This window comes from Podarcis pityusensis, assembly GCF_964106645.2.
Source record: "Podarcis pityusensis genome assembly, chromosome: 1".
NCBI classification, from domain to species: domain Eukaryota; kingdom Metazoa; phylum Chordata; class Lepidosauria; order Squamata; family Lacertidae; genus Podarcis; species Podarcis pityusensis.
In genome coordinates, this window is record NC_138028.1 from 121988334 (window position 1) to 122004262 (window position 15929).

At 40.2% G+C, this 15929-nt stretch overlaps 1 long non-coding RNA gene across 1 annotated transcript in view; it reads left to right on the forward strand.

The window, feature by feature from the left end:
* The first annotated feature begins 5 nt into the window (after positions 1–5).
* The window catches only part of LOC308458371, a 65330-nt gene continuing 49406 nt past the window's right edge, over positions 6–15929 (forward strand). The window contains exons 1-3 of the long non-coding RNA XR_013977294.1: positions 6–496; positions 2845–2919; positions 15547–15655. This is a non-coding gene — a long non-coding RNA (uncharacterized lncRNA). The remainder of the gene's footprint in view (positions 497–2844; positions 2920–15546; positions 15656–15929) is intronic.

The window sequence follows — 15929 nt, forward strand, 5'->3', positions numbered from 1 at the left end:
CCAGCTTGGCCAGAGAGCGAGTAAGAGAGCGAGAGAGAGGCGCGTCGCGGCCTTCCTCATCCCCTCACCATCCTCCTCCTCTCTCCTCTCCCGGCGGGGAAAAAAAACCCCTCTCCCCGTCCCCCAATAAATACCTAAAGGAACACCGACGAAAAGCGGGGAAAAGAAGGGAATGTTGTATGGAAACGTTGCACTGGGGCGCCTATTTCCGAGTCCTGCCCGGCTTTCCCGCCTCGTTTGTGCGCCTCGAGTCCCGCCGAGTTGACTCGGGTTGCCTCCTCAGGCCTTGCTGGTGGTGACTGTAGTTGTGGTGTGTATGTTTTTAACAACGACACACGCACACCCCCCGTCCGCTTTAACTCATTGCCTCAGTCTCTCAGCAAGTGAAGGAGAAGGGCGCCGATAGGAACCCCCGCCATTTTCTCTATAAACGGGCAAACGGGCTTAGTCGGGTTTCGAAAAAGCAGAGATGCCATTTCGGGTTTGGGAGCAGGAGGTAAGAGTCGCAGAAATGTCCCCAGGTTAAATTGCAAACACCCACCCACACCCAAACCAGCCTGTTTTAAGAGCCTGTGCTCTTAAACCACCAAAAAGGCTCATAATATTTAGAAATAAGTTCTTGGTTCATGAATTGGTTTAAACAAGAAGAAGAAGAAAGGGGGGAAGAGGGGGACATTGACCACTAATATTGAAACATACGTTGTAGATATTTTTTCCACATTTATTATGCTATTTTTGGGATATACAGATGACATGAGAGAACTTGGTGCACTTATTTGTACAACATTCTTCTTGTTTATAGAACCCAGTAAATAATAATAATAATAAATAAATTAGGCCCTGAGGAATAATTCATGTGCGGCTCTAAAACACACCTTTCTAAATCGGTGCGATTTGCAAACAGCTTTGGGAGTGGCTACTTTATTACTATTATTTATTGCATTTATATACCGCCCTATACCCGGGGGTCTCAGGGTGGTTCACAGAATACATAATAAAAATAAAAACAACAACCCAATAACACCCCCCCCCCCATTGGCAGTGCCTCTCTCAGGCAGCACTTGTCTGCCTGTTGAGGCCTAAGCTTGCCAAAAGAAGCCTTTGGAGACCTGCTTCTTAATTATGTGTTTTTATGATATTAGTGCTGTGGTTGCAGTCTTAGGTCAGATTTAGGCCCTATAATGGGTTCTGCCAGTGTCTTAGGGGGCACCCCCCCGGGTATTTCTGCCATTACCTTTCATCCTGAGGTCCCAGGCAGGTTGCTTAATAGAGTCTGAGGAGGTTAGAAGAGTTGCTTCTAAAATTTCTTTTAAAAATACTGTGATGCAGTGGGGAAATGAACAAGGACTGGAAAATCCCCTGTATTGCATAGTACAGTGGTACCTTGGGATGCAAATGGGATCTGTTCCGGAGCCCCGTTCGCATCCCGAACAGAACACAAGATGCGACGGCGCGTGCGCGGGTCGCGTTTCGCCGCCTTCTGCGCATGTGCGTGACGTCATTTTTAGCGTTCGCGAATGCACGAGCGGCGAAACCTGGAAGTAACACGCTCCGTTGCTTCCGGGTTGCCGCGGAGCGCAACTCGAACACGCTCAACCCAAAGCACATTCAACTCGAGGTATGACTGTAGTAGCATGTGACGGCTGAGGTCTAGCCCTGAACATCAGCAAAGCAACTCCAGCACAGTGGTACCTAGGCTCTCGAACATAATCCTTTCCAGAAGTCCACTCGACTTCGGAAACGTTCAAAAACCAAGGTGCAGCTTCTGATTGGTGCAGGCGCCCCAGAAACAATAGCCGGCAGCTGCATCCGACATTCATCTTCTGAAAAACGTTTGAAAACCAGAACCCTTAGTTCTGGGTTTTCGGCGTTTGGGAGCTGAAATGTTCGAGTACCAGGGCTTCAAGAACCAAGGTTCCACTGTACTGTACATTGTTATGAACAGAAATTTAGCTAGTATTTCTGTAATAATATTTGTATTAGAAGAAGGAAAAAGTGTAATATAGCATGGCTTGATTTCAATAAGGCGTCTGACAAGTTCTTCCATGATATTTTTGCCAGCGAGTTGGTACAATGTGGGCTAGATGATGTTTATATTAGGTGGATTTGTAGCTGGCAGGTGAGCCATACTAAAGGGTGCTAGCCAATGGCTGCTCATCAACCTGAAGAAAAGGGACTGATGGGATGTTCCTGGGTTGTGTCCTGGACCTGGTGTTGTTTAACACATTTATAAATTGCTTGGTTAAGGAGCAAATGGCACCAAACTGAGTCAGCGAACACTGACAGAAACAGGATCCAAGATGATTTTGACATAATGGGAGACCTGGGCCAAAACTAACAAAATGAATTTCAATGTTATGTGTAAGTTCTGTATTTATATGGCAACTTAAAAAGTAGCTGCTGTTTGAATTTTTATGTTGGTCCTTTGGAATTAGTTCCACTGAATGCAAAACCAGCAAATTTGGCATGTATTAGCTTAGGTCAGTGTTCTTAAACTCAGTAAGTATGGCAGTACAGTGGTACCTCGGGTTAAGTACTTAATTTGCTCCGGAGGTCTGTTCTTAACCTGAAACTGTTCTTAACCTGAAGTACCACTTTAGCTAATGCGGCCTCCTGCTGCCGCTGTGCCGCCGGAGCACAATTTCTGTTCTCATCCTGAAGCAAAGTTCTTAATCCAAGGTACTATTTCTGGGTTAGCGGAGTCTGTAGCCTGAAGTGAATGTAACCTGAAGCATATGTAACCTGAGGTACCACTGCCCCTTCTTTAACAGGCTTCCAGCTTAACTTATATAAAATGAATAACCATCTTGATATAAAATAGTTTAATTTTACTTTCAATTGCAGGAGACTTATATTGCAAGAAAAAGCTTGATATATGACGTCTCTGTGTGTAAAGTTGAGGCCCGTGAAGTAATTGAAGTAAGTGGAATTATCACATCTGTTAAAAAATACTTATAAGCATTTTCATACTGATAAGTGGATTTCTTTTTATTCTTTAAAAGGATACCCAGAGGAGTTCATAATTATTACAAGTAATATGATTTATTGCTTAATACAAATCATTCTATGGCATTTCTTTAACCAAAGCCAGCCACTGCTTAGATTAGTTTAAAGGATTTTCTTTTTACTTTTGTTCAAGTGCTGTAAGACCTAGAGTCGTGATAATACGTTTAGCACTACTGAGTGTTTAAAAGTGAAAATATTTATCACATTTTGCGAAGCGCACATTGTTGCAAATGATACAGAAAACTGATTTTAAATAAATATACGATTTCAAGCTTGATGATCATTTATAGCTTAACTAAGATAGAGATATATTACTGCTATGAATTTGATCCTCTGTTACTTCATAATTATCATGGTTTTCTGCAGTGAATTTGATATATAACAGTTGGCGAAGAAAAGCTGCTCAGTTGTGTGACTAAAGATTTTATAGAAAACATCTGACATAATTAGTTCAGCATGTGCACAGGATAAGCATAAGATTTTGAATTAAACTTTGAAGAAAAGTTATTTCATATATGTTACATATGAATCAATGTCCATACAAATTAACTGTTTATAATATTGTAAATGGTGTTTGGAATATAATTTCAAAACATTCAACAAGGAAATTGAATTTAGCTTCTGTTTAAAGGCTTGAATGAACTGTTCACACCTGTTAGTTTAAAACAGCTGCTTCTTTTATTATCAGTAAGCAGATGCAGAAAGTAATGGAATGTAATAAGATAATCCTCACTACAAAATAGCATAATGATTCAGTATTTAAATGTAATGCAGCTGTAATTTACAATTGTAGAATTTATGCCTTTTGCTTTTTATTCAAAATGCATATATAGGTGACAACCATTTCTCATGGGGGTTCTGTTCCTGGCTCCTGCATACACTGGCAGAGTGCGTATAAGCATATTCCTCCCTGCCCCCGTTCCGCCCTTTTAGTGATGCATTCAGTGACGTTTTTGGGTAATTTCCGGGTTTGGCACCATGCATGCTTGTGCAATTGGACGTCATTCAGACGTGTGTTAATCAGCCGTTGCCTGTACTTGAAGTCTAAAAATGTAAGAAATCCTATTGAATTCTTTTTCATATCCTCCAGGCCTGAGCCTGCATCTATTGTGCATATGACTTTGCTTATAAGTTCATGTGACAGGATAACTGACTGAATAACTGCTGCATTTTCTCTGTTTATTGTAGTTTTATGTTTCAAAGTGGGCTTTCAACTATTGAGTCCCATCAGCAGAAGCCCTTTGCAAAGACTTTTGCCTGCCCAATAAGGTTCTCCCCTCCAGCCAATTGAATCTGTGGGGGTCTGGAGAACCCCTGGAATATACACTGTGGGTGGGAATAGGGAGATTGTTTTGGTAAGCCAAAATGCTTGTGCTGATCGAACATTCGGAAGAGCACAGTGTTGAATTCCTCCCAACAGACAGACATTTTAGAGAAAAAATATTATCCTAGAGTAGGAGCAAGCCAGAAAGATATGCTTTGACTGTGCACAGTATTCATGAGAATACATTCAAGGTGAAGCAAGATGTTAAAGTGGTAGTCTGTGACCCAATCCAAATTTTGTCAAGAAGATAGTAGGAAAGTGGGAAGGGCAGAAGGCACTTGCAAGGATGGATTTACAGATAGGAGTGACAGTATTTAATCTGCAAATTCCACCCCAAGGTTAATTTTTCCTCAGCTGAGTTTACTTGGAGTTTTGGTGTTTTCTTGGTGGTGGGAATGTTGTAAAACTGTTTGAACAGCATTTGCACAGGGAAATAATGGAGCACTGCTTTCCAGTCAGAAAATTCTTTCCTACAAGGAAGGCTTTTCAAATATATTTTACTGTCTGAGAACAGCAAATAGCACCACACTAGTCAAGGTGTGTAGTACTTGAGGCGGCCAAGATAGCATGGCATCCATATCAGAAAAACCCCCACAAACTCCTCTCCCTAGGAATGAAAATACTTTAAGTAACATTTTGTTGCTTTTTCATGACTTCTGAATTCAGCCGATAAAGGGAGCAACCTTGTTCTGTCTAATGGTAACACTAGCCCTGTGCCCCCAGCAGTAGCATTACCATGGAAATACAAGTTAGAAACTCTGTATTTCCTTCTAGCTTTGCTTAGACTAAGTAGAAGTGGAATGGAGTAGCCAAGTACCGTAGTTAAATAATTTCATTTTGCTCTGCATGTTGTAGATTGACTTGAAGTCCAATCCTTAACATATTATGTGAAGATACACTTCTGTTATTGAATAAATTTGATGATTAGCTCTGGATCCAAGTGGGTGTGTTTGGAAATAAGGATTATGTCAATTTTTTTATACTATACAAGTAATAATGGTCTGTTATATTAGTATATTTATGGCATGCCAATCACTATTCCTCTGGTATGGGAGCCTCAGCCAAACAACAGAGGCTTTCTCCATGCTGGTGTTGCTTCAGATTTCGGAAAGGATGATGTTTTTTGGCGTGGAACTGGAGTAGATGCATTTTAGGCTTTTCCCATACGGTTCAGGCTACATGTCTGATGTTATCAGAGTATGATGAAAGGTAGCTAATGCTGTTAAGATATAACTGCAGGCACATTTGATTTACTTTGGCTTTATTATGGCTTGAGGTGGGAAAAGGTTTTGTTCCATAATTAAGAGGGATGAACACTATTGTACTCTCCTTATAAACTGCAGGCGGGAGACCTGGTGGCAGATATTTTTTTCTTACTAGGGAATTGCCTCACACTGTAATACCACGTTTAGCTTCCTGGAGTCAAGCATGCATTTCATTTCACAGTGTCCCTAGGAAAATGACATTTTCTAGAGCAGGCATAGGCAAACTCGGCCCTCCAGATGTTTTGGGAGTACAACTCCCATGATCCCTAGCTACCAGGGCCAGTGGTCAGGGATGATGGGAATTGTAGTCCCAAAACACCTGGTGGGCAGAGTTTGCCTATGCCTGGTCTAGAGATGTCTTAATATAAAAAAGAAAGATGATTTTCCCCCCCAGATACCACTCATCCTTAGCATTGTGAGAATGCAGCAATTAACTTGGATTGCTTGAAAAGAGGATCCAGAGAAGTGTGTTCAGAATTCAGCTTGCAGGGTGAGGATTTTGTGGCTCCTCTCCCTTCATAGCCCTCTGCACTTACTAAAACCCATTCCTGTGGGCCGAGAAACCCTCTGCAACAGTGAGAGATGGAGCATGGGGAGTTTAAGTAGGATGAGGAAATAAGAATTCAGTGGCGCTGCCTCGTACAAGCAGAAGTATATTTCCTTTTGTACAATACATCCTTGGATTGCTTTAAGCACTGAATTACATAACTTTCATTTGTCCCTATTGTCTGTTCATTTGTCACGGCAATCTTATCAGGTATAATGTATTTAGACTGTTATGTCGGCTACATTATAACTGAATGTAATTTAAGCATAAAGTGTTGACGTTATATTATAAATTGAATTAGGTATTCATTAGCATTGCATTAAGAACCTTTGTATGAACATGCAATCATAATTTACTTATAAAACAGCATTTATTCATTTTAATTTGGGATATTGGCAGATATTTTCATATTTTAAGTAGCGTTGTTAATTAAATGTCATGCAACTGTGAAGCATTATTAAGTCATCACTCAGAACAGAATAGAAGCATAGTAGTTGAGTGTTGTAACTTACGTAGGAGATTAGTTTCCGGAAACATAGAGACTAATGAACATGGCAGCTGCATTATTAAAATATTGTACTCCAGCCCAGAACAGTTTCTTAATTCATGCATACAGAAATTTAACATTAATTCATTCACTGTGTTTTTTGAGTCATCTATCTTCCATGTTTTTAGCAAATTGTGAGCGGAAGCCCTGGCCTGTGAGGAACTAACATCTGCTGCTTCAGCCATTTCCAGCCCAGGAGATTCAGCTGCAGAGTAAAAATTGAAATGCTAGAGAACTGCTTCTAACACCATTGCTCCCCCAAGCTCCTTTTGCAGCTGCCAGCAGATGCAGAAGGCAAGGTGACATCAGCAGCAGCCCAGTGACAAAATCCCTGGCCTGTCTGCTTCTGTAGACATATCCAGGCTGGGAGTTTCAGCTGCAGTGTGTTAGTTAGAATATCAGAGGGCAAGCGGAAGACTTCTAACACCATGGCTCTCCATCACATTCTGCATCTACCACCAGAACCAGTAGCTCAGCAGTGGCCCAGTGGGAAAGCCCTGGCTTGTTAATTATTTTCATCCATCTGCTTTGGTCCCATAGTAGAAAAGGCGCTTTCCTGTGACTTAACTAGCTGGCTCTCTAAAGGAGGTGCATCACACAGCCAAGTCCTTTGAGCACAGTGGACAGGCAGAATCATATGGGAGGGCACAATATTTTTCAAATATCCTGATCCCATACTATTTAGGACTTTATAGGTAAGAAGCTGCACCTTAAATTGCGCCAGGAAATTAATTGGAAGCCATTGTTGATGCAATCAGGAAAGTAGAAAAGAGAGCAATTTGGCCACTCCATTTTGCAGTGACTAAAATTTCTAAATTCTTTTCAAGGGTTACTCTATGCAGAGTGCATTACAGTAATCCAGTTGGCTGTGACAAAGGCATGCATGGCAGTGGCAATATCTGCTTTATCACAGTCAAAGCTCTACAAAAGCACCTTCCTAGCTATGACAGCCACCTGGGAATCCAGCAGCAATGGCAGATACAGAAACACCCCCAAACTACAAACCCTGGTTTTCAAAAAGGAGTGCAGCCCCATTCAAGACAGAACAAATTCCCACTTTAGTTTCAGCTCTCCTGCTGGCTAACAGCACCTCTCCTTTCTGATTTAAAGCTGAATTTATAAACTTGATCCAATCTGTGACTTCAAAACCTCCGCTGTTTCCTTGTCGTTTGATGGAAAAGACCTATATAGAGAAATTGTTAAAACAGATTTAAGGATAATTATTTTGTTAAGCTGTTTTCTGGTTATCCAGCCTTTCAGCCATAGTTTAAAAAAAAAATCCAGAGCAACTATTTTGGCATAGGATAGTTTGTTGGAAGAAAGATTTCTTAGCTTGTTATGCTCTATTTATACAAACACAAGTCACTTGGAGTTCAGGAGATATATTTAGGATCAGCATTTGTGCATGGTGTTGCAGCTAAATAAAGTAATGCTAGAGCAGCTTATTAGAAATGCATGAAACCAGAAATGCAAAATTGTCATTTATTAGGAATCAAATATAATTTGAAGATTCAGTAATGGAATCTGAATAAATAGACCATACCTAGACTTCATATTTTGTTTATTTAAAAAATGATAAATATCATTTACAAACAATTACCACAATCAAAATATTCATATAATATAATTTTTATTTACAGATATTACTGTGCAATGTTTCTCTGTTATCATATGTAATTATGTTGGTTCTGTTATTGTAGTTTCTAGGCAAATCCTGTGTAATTGTGAGAATTTGCCAGAAGGATTAACATTTTGAGAGGTCTGTTATGCTTTATGCATGATGTATCAGACTCTTAACAGAGATTACAAAATGATTTCTAATCTGTTTTCTGATTTGAAGACTGAAGTGTCTATAATAGCTGAAAAAGTATGCTAATCTGTCAGTTTATCATACGAATTTTATAGCATATGGTAAACTAAAACCATATTGACCTTTTGGTCTTGTTCATCACATGGATGAAGATGATCATCTAATGATCTGTACTAATCACTCTGAAATAACACCTGTGCAGAAGGCACCATAATACTGTTTGTTTCTGCTGTATTTCCTCTTCTAGAAATCTTTTATATTTAAAAACAATTTAGTGCACCTAGCTTAATATAAAAAGAATCAGAATATGCTTAATGCAGTGGTTTTATTTTATATTTGACTGTAATTTAAATTCATTTTATAATCATTTTAATTATTTATTTTAACATTTATATCCCGTCTTTCCTCCAAGTAGTTGAAGGTGGCATACATAGTTCTTTCACTTCCTATGAGATAGGTTTGGCTGGGAAACTATGAACAGCCCAAGTCACCCAGTCAGCTTCATGGCTGAGTGGGGATTAGAATGCTGCTTTCCCAAATTCTAGCCTGACACTAATCCTAGGACATTTTACATTCTTAATACAAAAATCCTTAAAAATACGACATCTGATGGGAGGGCGGGCACCACTACCGAGAAGGCCCTCTGCCTGGTTCCCTGTAACCTTACTTCTTGCGGTGAGGGAACCACCAGAAGGCCCTCGGAGCTGGACCTCACTGTCTGGGCAGAACGATAGTTACACTACATTATGCTTTTTGTAAAGGGACAAACAGGTAGTTGGGCTATGGCACTGTGTACATACTGTTATGAGTTTGGTCAGTCTGGATGATACCTGTGGGTACCTTCCACATCTGTATATGTGGAGGTAGAGGAGACAAATGAGTGGATGTTGGGTGATCCCAGGATGAAAGGTAAACACCAGCCAGTAGCTCATGGACTAGAGGAGCGGGGAAGGCTGAGAAATGGGGGAATAAGGGTTGAAGGGTGTGCAACTCAAGATCAAGAGACAGAAGGACTGATGGTGGGGCATTATAGATTTTGGTGCTGAACCTTAAAAACTTTCATTTGAGCTTCTAAACTTAATGGATGCTAATGCATTAATGGTATTGTTCTACCAGAGGGTTTCATGGTGCTCCCTGCACGGTGCCTTCTACCTCTAAAATGCCATGTGACTTGATCTAAGTAGAAAAGTTTCGATTGGAAGGAGTAAGGCATTTACTCATTCTCAGTGCTTTTTTTCTAGAAAAATAGATGCCGGTACTCACCATGAAGTTGTTACAGTAAGTGCCACACTTTTTAACAACAAAAAGAGGTTTCATTGCTGCATACATTTGAGTACCCCCTGAAAAAAAGCACGCTCATTCTGGAAGTCCAGATGCTTGGTGGGAAAATTCTTCCTGTCCATTCCAAAAGAGGACAGGTATACTTTTCTGCTGTTTGTAACCACTCCTAGATTCCTCACCTTCCAAAGCAAAACAAAGGTTTTGAAGTAAAGGTGCTGGGAAAACCTCTCAAAATAATAATAATAATAATAATAATAATAATAATAATAAAAATAAATTTTATTTATATCCCGCCCTCCCCAGCCGAAGCCAGGCTCAGGGCGGCTAACAACAATCAAATAATCCAACATTATAAAAACATCTCATTCTAAAAATTAATTAAAATCAAATTGATGACAACCGTTAAGCAAAATTCTGTGCAGATTGCCAGAGGAGGGAGTCAGGCTGCGCCCTGACCAAAGGCCTGGTGGAACAGCTCTGTCTTGCAGGCCCTGCGGAAAGATGTCAGGTCCCGCAGGGCCTTAGTCTCTTGTGACAGAGCGTTCCACCAGATTGGAGCCGCAGCCGAGAAAGCCCTGGCTCTAGTTGAGGCCAGCCTAACCTCTCTGAGGCCTGGGACCTTCAAGATGTTTTTATTTGCAGACCGTTAGTTCCTCTGTGGGACATACCAGGAGAGGCGGTCCCGTAGGTACAAGGGTCCTAGGCAATGATACATGCTCCATAGGCTAAAGCAGTTTCTGTTTCATATGTTCCAAGCCATGTACAGCTATTTTTCCACACTTACAGTCTTGGAAGACAACATTTCAATAATGCTAAACTTACATCCTGAGATACAAATATTTCTATTGACAAATGACTTTTGTAGGATTTTGCTGAGTAAAGCTATTCTTGTATATGAGCAATTGGCCACCTGCAACTGTTTGTCATGTAGCCTTGTTTGGGAAATACTGGTAGTAACTGAAAACTTAGGAATGTGTGAAAGCTAGAAGCCAGCTGTGCCTTCCTCAGCTTCTTCCAGGTGTTAAGATACATGGTTACTTTGCTTCACTTTTGGCTATGTAGGCATAATAAACTCTTAACCCTTTCATTGATGTGGAATTGTTTTGGTCAAATATAGGGCAGTAATGGGTGAAATAAAAAGCAATTGGATGCCCAGATAACTTCGCTACTTCCTGTACTCTCATTGTACTCATTGCTTCATTCCTTTGTGTGGCAAAAACAGGATGCAACTTCTTGGGGTGGCAGGAATAAGTAAATCCAAGCACAGTCATGGATGGGTCAGAATGGGACATGGAGGGGGAAACTGGCTCCTCAAGTACCACACTGCATTTAGCATGCATCTTCTTAACTAAAAGAATAGGTTTGCTGATTTTGAAACCCTTGCTTAAAAAGCCACATGCAGAATAAGAATTTGAGGGGCTAGGGCCAAGAATGGGGAAAGGCGGCTGCATGGAACATCTGCATGAACCTGGCTGGTTCAGTTAGTAGAACATGGCACTCTTTATCCTAGAGTGTTGGGTTCTTCCCTATGTTGGATGTATATGATTTTCCATATGATTGTAACTTTTTTTCTAAAAACAAAAACAAAAAAACCCTATGCTGATTGTTGAGACAATCCTGCATAAACTCTTTTGTGACTTCTGTGAACTGCCCTGAGACCTCCGGGTATAGGATGGTAAATAAATTCAAATAATAATAATTTAAGATGATAATAGATTGTTTGTCTTTGGGTGAATCCTATGTTAATATTAAGGTTATTGTGTTCTTCTATGTATCCATGTCACACATTTTGACATATGATACCATCTTGATGAAATGTTATGCAGCCTGCTTAGATGTTTATACACTAATGTTGTATCTACATGATTCACACAAACTCCTGTACTTTGTACTTGTTTACAGAACATTTTTTTCAACACTGAAGCATCAGCCACTAAATCAGTAACTCAAACTATTGTCTAGAAGGTTGCTAATCCTTCATTTCACATAGCTGCTTAGATCCTTGTAGACCTTTGCACTCTTTATGTTAAGCTAATATAAGATAGAAGCAAAAGGCTTTGTCTTGATGACAGATAGTTGGATGGTAAACCTCTAAGGAATAATCTAAATGGTGTAGGAACTTGTGAGGCATATCTCACCCTTCCATTTAATTCCTGCATAAGCCAAAGCCAAGCATTATGTTTTAGAGCTTCTGTAGACTGAGATGTAAAACCAAGGTCCTGACCACTTGTAGCTGTTAAAATTCCTATGGGACTCATCATAGAAGTATAAGATGTTAATCTTAATATCCTGGCCAAATTCCAAAAGGGATAATTGCATTCTTCCTACCTAAATTCTCCCTGCAATTTCAATTAGTTCTGGTATTCTTCTTCACTTCCTTTTCTATGATGGGATGCATTCTATACTATGAAGCAGTTGTTGCATTTCATTCCAGAAGTGGCTGTATTTCAGTAACTGATTAAGTGATCACTGTGTATAAACTGTAGGCACTATTGAAGGAAGTGGAACATTTGATTATACAGCTGTAAATTATTTACATTTTCAAGTAAAAGAACAAGGTAGCAATGATAAAGTGCAAAATTAGCAGCAGCAGATAAAACAATAGAGTGGGAGTAAGAAACTGTTTTATAGTTCCATCCTCCTCATTTGCTTGCTGCTAGCTGGACCAAGCAGGATAGCCAGCAGGAATCAGTGTACATAACACCACCTGGATAAGATGGAGGTTCTATTCCTGCTGTAAAAATTATGTCTTATTTTTAAGCACCGCTGACTTTAATTCACCTGTCCTGCCACCCTTTTCTCCTTCTTGCAGCTACCAGCAAAACTTGAGCTACTGTGCTTTGAGGTGGGAATTGCCCTCTGACAATGTGGTGCTAAACTACCTCACTTTTACAAACTCGACGTAGAAAGCTGAAATTAGACAAGCAATCCTCCTCACTGCTGGTCATAAGTCTGAAAGGCCTAAAAGTGATCAAGAGATACAAGAAAAGGTTACTCATTTTAAATAATGTGTGTGCATGTGCATACGTTTTAGAGAGCCATGGCCTGGTAATCTCACAGTGCTCAGAGTACAGTAGCTCAAGAGTCCTAAGCTCCAAGGAGAGATGGATAACTTACTGCTCACTCAACATTGTGCAACAGTACACTGTCCTGTAGCGCTGACTTTGTTCCAGTCTTGCCATGTATGGCAACATCCACAGGTTTTCGTGTTACACTTGGGAAGCAAAGATTTGGGGTTATTGAAGGGCATGGCCCTTAGTCTTACAAGCCGCACGGACGTCATGTTGATTCAGCAGTGATGACCTGGGGTGGTCATCTTAAGGTTGAAAATGTCTCCCCTAGAGGTTATGGAAAGGTGGTATTGAAACTAAGAGTTCAAATAAAGCAATCCACAAAATAAGCAGGGAACTGCAGCTGGCCCTGGATAGGTCTGATGGTGCAATGGTACCTCACCCCAATGTTACAACAGCCTGGGAATGGATTTCCAGCAAGTGAGTGTAGAGGAACTAAGCAGAGGCTTGACCCACTTCTGTGGCAGGTAAGTTTGGGAAACGTTAATGGGAGATAAGGGAACAGGTGATGACCCTTAGACACATTTGCAGGTGAAGAAATTTTCTGGGGGCCAGAAATATTATTGAGTCCAACCTGCCATACTTGCAGAGATGAGAAGGCCTGGAAAAAAATGGAAAAAATGTTTTTTGGGGGAGGTTTCTCCCCCCAAAGCCATTTTCCCCAGAAAAAAAAGTGTGTGGAATATTCAAACTATATCAAACTGTTTTTTTCAATTTTTCTGGAAACTAGATCTTCCCATCTCTAGTTGTGGGGCCCAGGAATGTGGGGTAGGAAGGCCTTTCTACTCATAAGGTTGGGCCCAGGCTTTGGAGCTGGGCTTCTTTTTTGTCACTTGGCAAGGCATGATTTGGTTTATCCAAGGTTCCCACACTTGTCATTTCTCCTGCAGATGTTCTTAATAAGATGTGGCCCCAGTTTAAGCCATTTCATTCAACCCATCTCTATAATTTTGAATCCAGTTGCAATTGTCCTGTGGTTCTTGCAGCTGAGGTTTGATGAGTGTGAAGCTTCTCTTCTAGATGTGTAATCTCAGCCTATGTAGGGCTTCACTTGTGCTTGATCTGGAAGCTGCAGTTACAGGAGTGGGAAAGACTCTGTCAGCATATAACACCTGTGCTCAAAGATCTGTACTAGTTGCCAATTTGCTACTAGGACAAGTTCAAGGTGTTACTATTAGTTTCTAAAGCCCTTAATAACTTGGGCCCAGTTTACCTGCGAGATTGCTTTACCCCATATATGCCCGCTCAGCCACAACGATCTGCAGAACTACAGGTGCAGCAGAATGCTCATTCTGCATTTGTAAGAAATTGATCTTAGTGTGGCTGTAGCCACACTTTGGAACTCCCTGCCTATTGACATCAGACAGGTATCTTCACTATGTTGTTTTCAGAGCCTGCTAAAAACATTTTTGTTTAAAACAATCCTACTCAAATATGTAGAATATTTACATTTATTTACATATTTACAAGGATCTGCTTCCATTATCAACCTCTTATAGTTTGTAATATTGAGCAGTATTCAGTTATTAAATGAATGAATGAATGAATGAAAATGAAGTAATTATTACTTGTTTTCTCTGAATTGGGAACCATAGCCAGCACAACCCAGTTTTTCAGTTCTTGTCAAGTAAGCATGAAAGCTCTGCCCACTATGATGGTCCAAACACTCTGGCCATGCTCAGTGCCAGTCAACAAGCTTGAGACTGAGAACCCTCGCAAGGAAAAGTGTTGAATTAGAAAAAAATAATAGGATATTCAAAACTAGCTAAACACAGACAGTGTCAAAGGGAACAAAGCTCAGTGCTGAACAATATTGTAGAGATGGATTCAGAAGGACTGTGAATGTCTATGTTTATGTGTTATTAATGTTATGTTCCAAATATATTGAAGTACAAATGCTGATATAAAATATCATTTCATTGAAAGAAAGTGACAGGAAATGTTTGTATTGCTTACTTAATATGAAAATAAAGATCTTGACATTTAAGAAATAGCGAAGTCATCAAGGGTTTACAGTGGTACCTTGGGTTAAGAACTTAATTTGTTCTGGAGGTCTGTTCTTAACCTGAAACTGTTCTTAACCTGAAGCACCACATTAGCTAATGGGGCCTCCTGCTGCTGCTGCGCTGCAGCGGCATAATTTCTGTTCTCATCCTGAAGCAAAGTTCTTAACCCGAGGTAATATTTCTGGGTTAGTGGAGTCTGTAACCTGAAGCGTATGTAACCCGAGGTACCACTGTATTTGCAGCTAGAAAATCATATGGAATTTGTGTGTGTCCCCCTCCAGTATGTCTTCATCGTTTCAATGTGATATAAAGCATTTATACATTCTTTACAACCTAGTTCTATTTAATTCCCTCTTATTTTAATTATTCAGAACCACTTCATTGGGTTCTCATAAAGAATAGCTTACTGAAATTACGGAGACTTGTTCTTATGGAGAGTTAGTGATCGTCTTACTGTTTTTATTGCTTGTTCCTTTATCTACTTCCACTTTTTAAACTGCAATCCTGAATAAATAGGGAGGATGTAATCCCCAGTGAACACAATGAGACTTCCTTCCATACCCAGAGCTCTGTAGTTATCTTGGCTCTCTTTTTAGTTCTTTGCATTTTATGGCAGTTTCCCTCTGTTTTCTTTTTGTTCTGTACAAATACATGCTTCCAAATGGGGATTTCTTATTCATAATTTTCAGATCTGACACCTTCCAAAGGAGTAAGACAAAGCGCTATGATCTACTATCACGGTGTGAGCTGTGGAAATCTTTGCAGTCCATTGCCAAGAATGAGCATCACAAGAAGCAGGTACTTTCAGTTGAACTAAATTTAGTAAAACGCACGTTGAAATTAGTATTGAAATACAGCAGTTAATAATATTTTAGGAAGATGTAAGGAATAGATTCAGAGCAACTGGAAGGACAGCTCTGAAGCATGTACTGTTGAACTTGGGTGATGCCCAATATGTTGGTTGCTGCTTGGCACTGATAGTAACTGAATAAGGTCAAAAGTTCTGTATGTTTTTTCTTCTCATCTGAGGCCATGGGCCAGCAGCCGTAATAGCTGTCAGCTGTGATGAGAA